We start from the raw sequence: 13,164 nt of genomic DNA on the forward strand, positions 1-13,164 counted from the left end.
GAGCATGGGGAGGAGGGCTTTGGGGGTGAGGTGTTCAGGGTAGGGTTTGGGGACTAGAGCTCGCCTTCAGTGGTTAGGGGTTAGGCAAAGTTTTATTGGGTAGGTTTGGTGTTCTGCTGAGGGTCTGTGGTTAGTGTTAGGGAATGGGTTAGCTGTGTGGCTTAGGGGTTTGTTTAGGGCTGGAGTGTGGGCTAGGGTTAGAGGCAACTTTTTAATGCTAGAGGTATGGGCAAGGGATTAGGGTGATGACTAAGGTAAGAGAAAGGGTAAGACGTTATGTGTTTGGTCTTAGCTTGAGAGGTAGATTTTGATATTAGGGATTAGAGCAGTGGATTCTCTTCAGGGTGAGGGGTAGCATCTAGGGGTAAGGTTAGGGCTTAAGGTGAGTGGTTAGTGTCCTGGTTTCAGCTGGGAGAGAGTTAATTTTCTCTCTAGTAACTGGTATAGTGTTATGTCTTGGATTCAGTATGAGAAGAATGCTGATAACCCACTGATGTTGTCAGTTGTTGCTAAGTAGTGTTTAGACTAAGTCAAGGATTTTTCAGCTTCTCATGCCCAGCCAGCAAGAAGGCTGGAGGGGCACAAGAAGTTGGGAGGGGACACAGAAAGGACAGCTGACCCAAAGTGGCCAAAGAGGTATTCCATACCATGTGACATCATGCCCAGTATATAAACTGGGGGGAGTTGGCCTGGGGTAGATCGCTGCTCAGGAACTAACTGGGCATCGGTTGGCAAGTGGTGAGCAATTGCATTGTGCATCACTTGTTTTGTATATTCCAATCCTTTTGTTATAATTATTGTCCTTTTATTATTGTTATGATTATCATAGTTAGTTTCTTCCTTTCTGTTTTATTAAACTGTTCCTATCTCAACCCACGAGTTTTTACCTTTTTCCTTCAGATTCTCTCCCCCATCCCACTGGGTGGGGGGGAGTGATTGAGCAGCTGCATGGTGCTTAGTTGCTGGCTGGGGTTAAACCATGACCGTTAAAAAGAGAGTAAAGGCCTAACATGAATGTTTTCACAGTCAGAGTCGCAGTGTCATCAATATTACCTGAACAGATCTTACCTCCCCCAAACCCTTCATTTCTTTTGGCCAAGCCCCTCTTCCCTCCCACATATCTCCCTTGTCCCAGCTTGCCCTGACCTCCTCATATCTTTCATCTTGTTGGAGGCTCTATTGTAATGGCTGTCTCCCCACTGCTGGCCAGTCAGAAGTGACCTCACAGCCAGCACCCAAGGGGACCCAATGTGCTGCTGTGCTGGAGAGGTCCCTGCTCAGCCACCCCAGCAGTGCTGGAGGCAGGTGATGCCCTCCACCACCCCTGAGGTACTCTGCCTGCATGCTAGCTCATGCTCCAGAAGGGCTACCACATCTCCTGGGACACATGGGTGCTTCAGCTACCCCAGGGCAGTTACAACCTCTGTGTCAATAACTAAATCCTACTGTGAATGTAGATTTTAGGAAAAACTTGAAACCTCTGCAGAAAAGAACTCCGTGTAATAGCTGAGAGGCTTCCCCTCCAGCATTGCTAGGATTTTTATGACTTTTCATTAACTTTTTTCATAGTTTTCAAATTAACAGCACCAAGGTTATATACCAGCAAGCTAATTACACTCTCCCTCGCTACATGAATAATTTTATGCAGCCACTTCTCACAGTAAATTTTCTTACCAATGGTTGAAATGGAGAAGCATTGCTCAGAAGAACTATTGTGTTTCTATTGTCACATTTTCTCTCTCTGCTTCTGCCTCTCTGTCTTTTCTCCTTCCTCTGCCTATTCTGTCTTCAAAGAGCTCTCCAAGGGGAAGATTCGTTGAATCATAGAATAACTCAGGTTAGAAGAGACCTGAATGTTGTCCAAATTTCCTGCTCAAGGCAGGGCGAACTGGATGAGGTAGCTGAAGTGCTCCCCTCACCTTGCCATCATCCTCAAAGGAGCTGAAGGTGAGCTCCACGCCATCGTACAGGGAGAAGATAAAGACTTGCAACACTCTTGGACCTAGTGCTGGTCCCTGAGGGACGCCGATAGTGACTGGCTGCAAGGAGGACTCTGAACCACTGATGACACCTGAGCCTGGTTGTCCAACCAACCACCTGCCCACCTCATCCTCTTCTTCTTTAGTCCAGATAGCACCAATCTGGGTATGAGGAGACTATGGGAGACCATGTTAAGGCCTTGCTAAAGTCCAGGTATGCAATCTCTCTGATGACTCTGGCCTTTCCAAGGTGTTTGAGAGAGGACTCACAATCAAACCTGCCAGCACCTCACTGCCCATTCCAACACCTAAACCCTCCATATCTCACCATTCCAGGGGAGTGCCCAGGACACAGCACACACCTGTCCAGGCTTTCTGGGCCTGTTCAGAAGAGACCCACAAGTTATTTCTTCCAGCAGGCGAACAACTCTGATGGGCTGTCTGTGCAGCTCACAGCTTCCCTGAGAATTTTTCTCAGTGTCTCCCTCCCCTCAACCTTTCTGGTCCTCAAGCTGTAGGTGGGGGATTTGAGCAGGGGCCTGAGGATGGTGTAGCAAAAGGGCTTTGCTAAACTATGTCAGGAGAGCTGTTCTGGGCATCACACAGCCAAGGATGAGGATGCTGTAGAAAACAGCGGCGTGAGAAGAGCAGGTGGAAAAGGCCTTCTCCCTGCCCACTATGGGCAGGAGAGCTGCCCCAGGGTGGCAGCTCTGATGATGCACACACAGGATGCCAACATGAACAGGAAGGGGAGGACTGGATCTAAAAAGAAGGTGATGAAAGCAAAGAACAGGATTTTCATGGTGTCACTGCAGGAGAGCTCCCATGAAATCACAGAAGACATAGTCCAGTCCATTGGGACCACAGATCTGTATTTGGGGCAAGAGCAAAGTGATTACTGTCAGTGACAGAAACGCCCCTAGCCAAGGTGTAGCCGCCTCCTCAAAACTGACCTTCCAGTCCATGAGTCTTGCAGAGAGAAGCAGGTGGCACACAGCCCAGTATTGATCATAGGATGTGGCCACCAGCAGGAAACACTCCCTACATGCAAAAGGTACAGAAAGTAGTACTAGCACTGCTGTGAGCAGCGATGGTGCTGTCCCCAGTCAGGCCAGCAGTTGGGACAGGGTGGTGGAGCTGAAGCAAGTCTTCAAGTTGTTGTCCCGATCCAATGCCGGGGAAGGTTTCGATATGATCCCAAGAGTGAGATTAAGACAAAAACGAGGTCAAATGCCGTATACCCCAAAGAGTTTTTATTATCATCAAAAGTATCAAAAGTAGAAAATAGTAGCAATAGGATAGAATGGAAGAAAAAGCAGAAATCAAGCAAGCAGTTGGGATAGAGTTGCACGGATAGTCACCACCATGGATCCAGTGGCATCCCGTTGGTCCTCAGTCTTCAATTGTTTGGTGGTGGGTGCACACCTTGGCTTGCCTCCATCATTTTTTATAGGGCATATTTTGATGATGTATGCACATACGTATTGTTCATGCACTGTTCACGTGCTGCAGGTTTCGTCTATCACATAACCTTCACGTGATCAACACCAGAAACCAGTATCTTATCTCAAAGACCACAGTTTCCATGAGAAACTGAGGTAGCCTCAGTAGAAATGGTAGCCTCCACATTCTTGCATGCTTGTCGGCCTCAGCCCGTTTCCTCCCCTGGATGCCTCAGTGGCCTAGTAATCATCCTTATGGATGGAGGAAGGTCCTGCTTAGACAGGCTATCCCAGAGACAAAAGGCTCGAGATAAGCAGTAACAATTCTTGAGATTAATGGCTTGAGATGACAGTCCAGTCTCTCATACCTAACAGTCTTTGAGACAAACAGCTGGAGATAACAATTCAGTCTCTCACAGTTGTATACCACTGGCACAAAGAAGAAGGTGTTGCCAAGCCCAGTCACAGGGCAGGTCATGAGAGAGAGGAGGATTTCTCTAAGGGTTGGGGACATTCCCAATTTGCAGTAGGGGAAACTCCATCGATGCTGTTTGATTGTCCCAATCCCCTTTCTCCATTGAAGGTTTGAGGTCCTTCTTGTCTGCTCTCTCCTGGTAGGACACCTAGGAGGAAGAACATTTGTTTCTCTGCTAGTGGCTTAAAGAAATTGTGAAGGAAGTTCAGAGAGGTGAAACATGGAGATGTGTGTGCCTCTGAGGGTATTCACACTCCATAGATGTGCTCTGTGCTTTGTGAAAGCTGCGAAATGCCCCCGTCTAGAGAGCAATGCTGCTCATGCTTGCCAAACTCCTTCTAACTGCGCAGGTGAGAGACTCCACAGGCAAGCTTCTTTCATGCTGTGCATTTGAAGGCACAGGCAAAAAAGTCAAGAGAGGGCGATGTAGCAGACAGGAGTATTTGCAAGGAATCTGTCCAAGGCAGGTGAGATGAACCTCACTGGGACAGTGGGGGTTGTTCCTGGAGTAACAGGGAAATTTCAGGGCTCTGTCAGGCGTCCACATCTGAGCTGGCCTTGTGCACTCCTCATACACAGAGGAGTGTTCAGAAACAGGTGTCCTTCCTTCGCAGATGTAGAGGCAGTGCATTGCAGCAGCCGTAGTGTCTCTCTGGCCTCCTGTTGCCACTCCCAGAGGGTGGGAAGCACCTAAGCCCTGTGGTGTATTGTCCTGCTTTGCACTCCTTTGAGATGCCCCAAGGCACGAGGGATGGGCACAGGAACCTCAGTTCAAGGAAGCACATCTCAGTGCGGCATTCAGGTGGTTGCCCTGGGGACATTACTCTCAGTGTGAAGTGACCTCAAGACACCTTCTGTCCCACAGGCCTTCACGACACCCCCAAGAAGAGCCGATGGCATTTGTGCTCACTTAGGTTCATCTCATCATGTGCACACGCTGTCTTCCACCTCATAAAATCATAGAACAGTTTGGGTGAGAAGGCACCTTTGAAGATCATCCAGTCCAACTCCCCTGTGACGGGCAAAGACATCTTTCACTAGATGAGAGAGCTCAAAGCCTCACCCAACCTGACTTTAAACGCTTCCAGTGATGGAGCATCCACAACTTCTCTGCGCAACCTGTTGCAGTGTCTCACCACCCTCATTATAAAAAAAAAAAATTTTCTTCCTTATGTCCAATCGAAACCTAAACTTTTTTTGGTTTAGTACTGTTGCTCCTTGTCCTGTCACTACAGGCCTTGGTAAAAAGTCTCTCTCTGTCTTTCTTATAAGCCCCCTTTACATGTTGAAAGGCTGCAAGGAAGTCTCCCTGGAGCCTTCACTTCTCCAGGCTGAACAACCCCAACTCTCCCAACCTTTCTTCATAGGAGAGGTGTTGCAGCCCTGGGATCATTTTTGTGGCCCTCCTTTGACCTGCTCTAACAGGTCTGTGTCTTTCTTCTCCTAGGGGAACCCAGAGCTGGACAGAGTGCTCCAGGTGGGCTCTAACCAGAGCGGAGTAGAGGGGGAGAATCACCTCCCTCGACCTGCTGGACGTGCTTTTTTTTTTAGGCAGCCCAGGATATGGCTGGCTTTCTGGGCTGCCAGCACACATTGCCGGCCCACGTCCAAGTTTTCACTCACCAATATCCCCAAGGCTTTCTCTGCAGGGCTGCTCTCAAACCACTCATCTCCCAGTCTTCATTGACATTGCGGATTTCCCCAACCCACGTGCAGGACTTTGCACTTGGCCTTGTTGATCTTCATGAGGTTTGCGTGGACCTACTACTCAAGCCTGTCAAGATCCCTGTGGAAGTCATCCCTCCCCTCAAGCGAATCAACTGTCCCACTCAGCTTGGTGTCACCTGCAAACTTGCTGAGGGTGCACTCAATCCCACTGACTGTGTCATTGATGAAGTTATTAAATAGGACTGGTCCCAGAATGGACCCTTGAGGGATACCCCTTGTTACCGGTTTCCACTCAGACATTGAGCCACTGACTATAACTCTTTGGAGGCACCCATCCAGCCAGTTCCTTATCCATCTAAGAGTTCATTTGTCAAGTCTGTCTCTTTCCAATTTAGCAGCAAGAATGTTGTGAGGGACCATATCAAAGGACTTAGAGAAGTCTAGGTAGATGACATCCGTAGCTCTTCCCTTGTCCACTGATGCAGTTACTCCATGGTAGAAGGCCACTAGATCAGTCAGGCACAAGTTGCCCTTTGGGAAGCCATGTTGGCTATCTCTAATCACCTCCCTCTCTTCCATACATTTTGACAGCTCTTCCATGAATATCTCCTCTGTGATCGTACATCTGTACAGCACAATCATGGACTTCTGGCCTAGTCATTTGGTGTCCCACTGTGGAGGGATAAACCACCTGTATGAGCTGGGGGGACAGTCCAGTGCTGGAAATGGTGATTGTTCTTGGCTGGTCTGTGACGGTTGCCTTGGGGCAGCTTCCCTGTGGTGTACAGCAAACCTGGGCTCAGACCAGAGCCTGCTCTGCTGGTCCTTCCTGTCTCCCTCAGGAGGCCTGGCTGTGCAAAGACACTTGCCACATGCTCCCACCCTGAATACCCAAACAGTTTAGCTGTTCAGTCATGTTTTCCTCTGGAGGGCACTTTCTTGGGCTTGTTCTTAGGAGAAACGTTGGAAGAAAAAAGGGGGCTTTCTTATAAGAAAGATGGGGACAAACTTTTTAGCAGGGCCTGTTGCAATAGGACAAGGGGTAATGGTTTTAAACGAAAGGAGGGTAGATTTAGGCTAGTTCTAAGGAAGAACGTTTTTACAATGAGGGTGGTGAAACACTGGGACAGGTTGCCCAGAGAGGTGGTAGATGCCCCATGCCAGGAAACATTCAAGCTGAGGTTGGACGAGGCTCTGAGCAACTTGATCTAGTTGAGGATGTCCCTGCCTATTGCAGGGGAGGTTGGACTAGATGACCTTTAAAGGTCCCTTCCAACACAAACTATTCTATGATCCTATGATAAGAAGACCTAAGCTTTCAGGTGCTGCCCTCAGGAGATCCCATTGTGTGATGGAAATTCTGTTTTGGAGGTCTCCTGGTTTCAGCTGCAATACAGTTAATCTTCTTCCTAATAGCTGGTACAGTGTGCTTTGGATTTAGTGTGAGAATAATGCTTTTAACACACTGATGTTTCAGTTGCTGCTAAGTAGCGCTTACCCTAAGTTAAGGATTTTTCCGTTTTCCCATGCTCTGCCAGCAAGAAGGTGTACAGGAAGCTGGGAGGGAGCATGGCCAGGACAGCTGATCCGAGCTAGCCAAAGGGATATTCCATACCATAGTACGTCATGCTCACTACATAACCTGGGGGGAGTTGGCTGGGATGGGTGGATCGCTGCTCGAGCATCAGTCAGCAGATGGTAAGCAATTGCATTGTGCATCACTTGTCTTTTCTTGTTTTTTCCCTTTTCTTTTAATTTTATTTTATTATATTCAGTTTAATAACTATTATTATTATTATATTTTATTGTTATTCCTGTTAGTATTCTGTTTATTTGACTCTAGTTATTAAATTATTCTTAGCTCAACCCACAAGTTCTACCTTTTTTCTGATTCTCCTCCCCATCCAACTGGGAGAGGGGAGTGAACCAATCGCTGTGTGGTGCCTAGTTTCTGGCTGGGGTTAAACCACGACGGTCTGTTTTAGTACCCAAAGTGGGGTGCAAAGGGTTGAGATAATGACAAACCTAACCAGAGCGTGTTAAAACAAATTTGTTATAAGCTTTCATGACATTAGTTTAATAGTCACTGCTCACAATGTCGATATATTGGCTCTTTGAGTTGTGGCGCTTCTTCTTAGAGTGGTGTTATGTATGACCTTACTTGCCGTCCATAGTCCCTGTGCTGCTGCTTATCACCCATAAGCTGAGGTAGATGAAGGTTTTTGCTTTGCTGTACTATAGAACACTGGTTTATGGCATGATAAAATTATCTTCCATGGGACGACTCTGGTATTTGTACTCAGCATTCTCATCACCTCTGTACTTCGGGAGCCCTCTAGCGCAAACTGTTAATAATGACACTTTTTAACCTTTCCTCCTTGGAGAGCCAATCTATGAACGAGGCACCTTTCTTCCCCTTTCCCTTCTCCTCCAGTCTAGTTACGATGGCATTGGAGAATTTGGAAAAATTTGAATCCCTTGGGATGTTGAGACCAGCATGGTCCTATTGCTAGGAACGAGCATGTTCCTGAACGTGGTTCAGGTCTTATTTAGGGTTAAACAACTATTAAGAAGATCACTCAGAGATCAACCCCCACGACAGGTACTGCAGCTGCTCAGACCCTGGTGGCAGACATGGTGGCCACTCACGAAGGCAACAAGCCCTGTAGCCACTCAAACCCTGGCAACAAGCACTGCAGCTATTCCCACCCTGGCGACAAACACTGTGGCTACTCAAACCCCAGTGATGGGTGAGGCAGCTGAACCGGAGCATCAACCTGTGCCAGTATCAGTCGCCCCTATACAGAAGAAGAAATAAAAAAAATCATAGACATAATGAAAGGTGAAGATGAACCAGGGTCATCACAAGAAGAGTCAGAACCAGAGGTAATCAACCGATCCCTATCCCTGAGTGAGCTGTGGGATATGCAAAAAGATTTCAGCTGTCATCCAGGTGAGCACCTTATCACCTGGCTGCTCCGATGCTGGGATAACAGAGCCGGTAGCTTGGAACTGGAGGGTAGGGAAGCCAAGCAGCTGAGATCCCTTTCTAGGGAAGGGGGCATTGACAAAACGATTGGAGAAGAGACACGAGCCCTCAGCCTCTGGAGACGACTTCTGTCAGGCGTGAAGGAAAGGTTTCCCTTCAAGGAAGATGTTGTATGTCATCCAAGCAAGTGGATTACCATGGAGAAAGGCATCCAGTACCTGAGGGAATTAGCCATGCGGGAGATGGTTTATTATGAGCCAGACAATGCGCAGTTGCCCACAGATCCAGATGAAGTCCACTGCACATGACCCATGTGGCAGAAGTTTACACGGAGAGCACCAACGTCATAGGCCAACTCATTGGCAGTAATGGACTGGAAAGATGAAGAGGGACCAACAGTGGATGAATTGGCTGCCCAACTCTGGCAATACAAAGAAAGTCTCTCTTCCTCCCTCATCTCGGCTGTGGAGAAAGAGCCAGACACACAAACCGAGAAACTGTCCCAAGAGTTCTGGCGATTTGAGGATAACTTCTGCCTCCCACCTGTACGGACCAATCTCTCAGCTCTTAGGAATAAGCATCCCTCTGCTCAAGAGAGAGGAGAAAGGAGGTACACACCATGGGGTACCCTGTGGTCTTACCTGCGTGACCACGAAGAGGATATGATGAAGTGGGATGGAAAACCTACCTCGGTCCTAGATGCACGGGTACATGAATTGCAAGGAAAAGCAATCACAAATGGGGTTTCTTCCAGGCAAATTGCTGCTCCAGTTTCCAGTGGGCAGTGTGAGCAGCGTGCCAGACCGAGTGAAATGGCTGATCTTACTCCTGATTCTATGCAAAAATCTAATGGAGAGTGGAGACTAACAGTTGACTATTGTGGCCTGAATGAAGTCACACTGCCGCTGAGTGCTGCCGTGCCAGACGGGCTAGAACTTCAATACGAACCGGAGTCCAAGGCAGCCAAGTGGTACGCCACAACTGATATCACTAATTCTTTTTTCTCAATCCCTTTGGCAGCAGAGTGCCGGCCACAGTTTGCTTTCCCTTGGAGGGGCGTCCAGTACACCTGGAATTGACTGCCCCAGGGGTGGAAACACAGCCCCACCATTTGTCATGGACTAATCCAAACTGCACAGGAGAAGGGGGAATCTCCAGAACACCTGCAACACATTGATGACATCATTGTATGGGGCAACACAGCAGAAGAAGTTTTTGAGAAAGGGAAGAAAGTAATCGAAATTCTTCTGGAAGCCATAACACAAAATAAGGCCAAGGGACCTGCACAGGAGATCCAGAGGTTAGGAATAAAATGGCAAGATGGACGTCATCAGATCCCAATGGACTCGATCAACGAAACAGCACCTATGTCTCCACCAACTAATAAAAAGGAAACACAGGCTTTCTTAGGTGTTGTGGGTTTTTGGAAAATGCATATTGCAAATTACACTCTGATTGTAAGCCTGCTCTATCAGGTGACCCAGAAGAACAATTTTAATTGGGGCCCTGAGCAACAACAAGCGTTTGAACAAATTAAATGAGAGGTAGTTCATGCAGTAGTCCTTGGGGCAGATCGTGCAGGGCAAGATGTTAAAAATGGACCCTAGACTGCAGCCAGGGAGAATGGCCCCACCTGGAGCCTCTAGCAGAAAGCATCAAGGGAGACCCGAGGTCAACACCTGCGGTTTGGGAGTCGGGGATACAGAGGATCGCTACACTCCAACTGAGAAAGAGACATTGACAGCATATGAAGGAGTTAGAGCTGCCTTGGAAGTGGTTGGTACTGAAACACAGCTCCTCTTAGCACCCTGACTGCTGGTGCTGGGCTGGATGTTCAAAGGGAGGGTCTCCTCTACACATCATGCATCTGATGCCATGTGGAGTAAGTGGGTTGCACTGACCACACAACGGGCTTGCACAGGAAACCCCAGTAGCCCAGGAATCTTGCAAGCAATCATGGACTGGCCAGAAGGCAAAGATCCTGCTCAGCACAGGGTCGCTCTCCCGTGTCAGCTGCCCCTCGGCCCAGTGCTGCTCGACAAGGCTCTGATGTACACAGGCCGGGCAGTTTGCATGTTGAGCGCTGGAGATAACTGCCCCAGGGGAATGGGGAAATGGCTCTGCTGCATCCTGCAAACACGGAGTTCACACCTGCACCAAGGGAGTAACGGGTCTCCAGCCGTTCATTCAGGCAAGGCGAGCACGCTTTCTTTTTGCCCTGCATTAGTGGGGTCCAAATTGCTCAGCCCACCCCTTTGTAAAAGGAACTAGGCCTTAAGCCTCATTGTTTTTAAGATTATTTGCTTTGTTAAGGGTATAAAAGATTTGAAAACTTTGGGAGGGTTGCCATTCACTGCGGTGGTGGCCCAACTCTGAGTTGTTAATAAAGCAAACCTAGAGAAACCCACGTTCGTAAATTCTTTAACAGAATTGGCGACCCAGATGGGACTCTAGGACACAAGAGAGAAAAGAGAGCAACGAGATATTTCTCTGGACAAACCCGTTACCAACACTCAACTGCCGGCAGAAATAATTAGGTGAGTTCACCTATGAGACTTGGGCACGGGTAGTTCCAGACAGAAATTATCCTGGGAAACTCTTGTGTTTAAATTTGCAAAACAAAAATTAGTTAAGAAAAATGGGGTTAGCACCCAGCGTTGAAAGGGGGACGCCCCTTGCTGAGGTGTTGGAAAGTTGGAAAAAGATATCCTTGGCACAGACATTGCAAAAAAAGAAATTGATAATGCTGTGCCAAGAGGAATGGCCATTCCTGACAAGAAATAGAAGAGGAGGCCCAATGGATGAGTGGTCTCCTAAGGGAACATTCAAACCCCATAAGCAAAAATTTTTGAGAATGATTTTGGAAGACTCTGGAAGTCAAGATATTGATTATTGGTATATTTGGTATTATTGGGCACAACAAAGGAGGAAAACTCCCTTGTTGAAAATGAGGAAAAGTTTACTTCCCTTGGCCCCTGAGGCTGAGGAAACTGAGCTTTTCTCAAAAAGTGCTGGCATGTATCCAATGCGTTTGGATTACATCCCAAACCCGAGAGCAGGACCGGGTGCACCTGCTGAAGTTTCTCCAGTAACTGCAATAATGAGGCATGAACCTTAGAAGCAAGGTGATTTAGTAGCCTGGCAGTCAAAGATGCCTTGGCTGTGTGATGATGCTGAAAAATGTGCTCAATTGTTATCGGGAATTGTCACTGATTATACCCCCAGTTGGAATGATATGAGGACTCTGCTGTGAGAATTATTTCAGGCAGAGGAAAGAGAAAAGACTTTTCAAAAAGATAGAGAAATTGCTCAGAGAGACCAGGGGTTAAATCCTTGGCCTGAACAAGATCCACAATGGAATCTTACAACCACAGAAGGAGCTAGGGCTCATCAAACTGCCATTCAACAATTAATAGAGGCAGTTCACCAAGCTGGTGAGAGAGTAACTAATTGGAAAAAGGTTTTAGAATGTAGGCAGAAACCTGATGAACATCCAAGTGATTACTGGGGACGACTGAAAGCAACTTTGATGAAATATGGAGGCATGACCCGTGACAATTTCCAGGAGCCTTTAGCTATTAGTGTTTTTGCAGACCAGTCTGCTCCAGACATGAGTAAATATTTCAGGAAACTTATCCCAGGCTGGCAAAGTGAGACATTGGCTAAAATTCTAAGTATTGCTGCCTTTGTTTTTGATGGGAGAGTTGAAGAGAAACACAAACAGGAAGAGGAGAAATTAAAATGAGAACGGAAAGAGAAGGAGAGAGAAATTGGATTGTTAGCAGCAGCAATTACTCAGAATTTTAATCCACGAAGGAGAGGTTGGGGATTTATTCGAGGATTCACTCGGGGGAGATTTAGGGGAAGAGGGGTGCAAGGTAGAGCCCCTCCTGTTTCTCAATATGCTAACTCTCCAGAGTGTTTTTATTGTGGGAATTTAGGACATATGCAAAGAGAATGCCCGCTGAGACCTGTTGTAACCCAAGAAGGACCCCCGCCTTACAGACCACCACGACCTCATTCGCAGTAAAGAATGGTATTCCTCTTCTCTGGGAACTAAAAAAAAAAAGAAGGAACAATGGAACCCATCGGAATCAAGGTAGATGAGCGCGGTCAGATTTCTGCAAAGGTAAACGGTATTCTTGTTACTTTCCTAGTAGATATGGCAGCGACATTGTCTTTGTTAAATTTTGAAGTCTCCCAGGTGTCAAACGAAACTGTAATGATAAAGGGGGTGGTAGGGGAAGAGCTAAAATATTTGTCTACTCCTCTGCCAGTTGTTTTGAATGGAAAATTAGTTTGGGGAAGATTTGTAATTTCTCCAAACTCTCCCGTTTCTCTGCTGGGATGAGACCTTTTGCAGGAATTTGGTACGTTTATCTCCTTGGCACCTACAGGAATCCAGTTAATTATAATGGGTTCTGAAGTAATTGAATTTAAAGAACAAAAACATAGTGATTCAAAAATACCACCTGAATTAGCTGGAGTTCCCAGAGAACTTTGGAATACATCAGGAGATGAAGTAGGATTATTAAAATCTGCTGAACCAGTTGTGATAAAAACAAAAGGAGGGACTCTTCCTTCAATTCGGCAATATCCAATTATAAATGA

This window comes from Harpia harpyja, unplaced genomic scaffold (assembly GCF_026419915.1).
Source record: "Harpia harpyja isolate bHarHar1 unplaced genomic scaffold, bHarHar1 primary haplotype scaffold_65, whole genome shotgun sequence".
Classification (NCBI taxonomy): Eukaryota; Metazoa; Chordata; class Aves; order Accipitriformes; family Accipitridae; genus Harpia; species Harpia harpyja.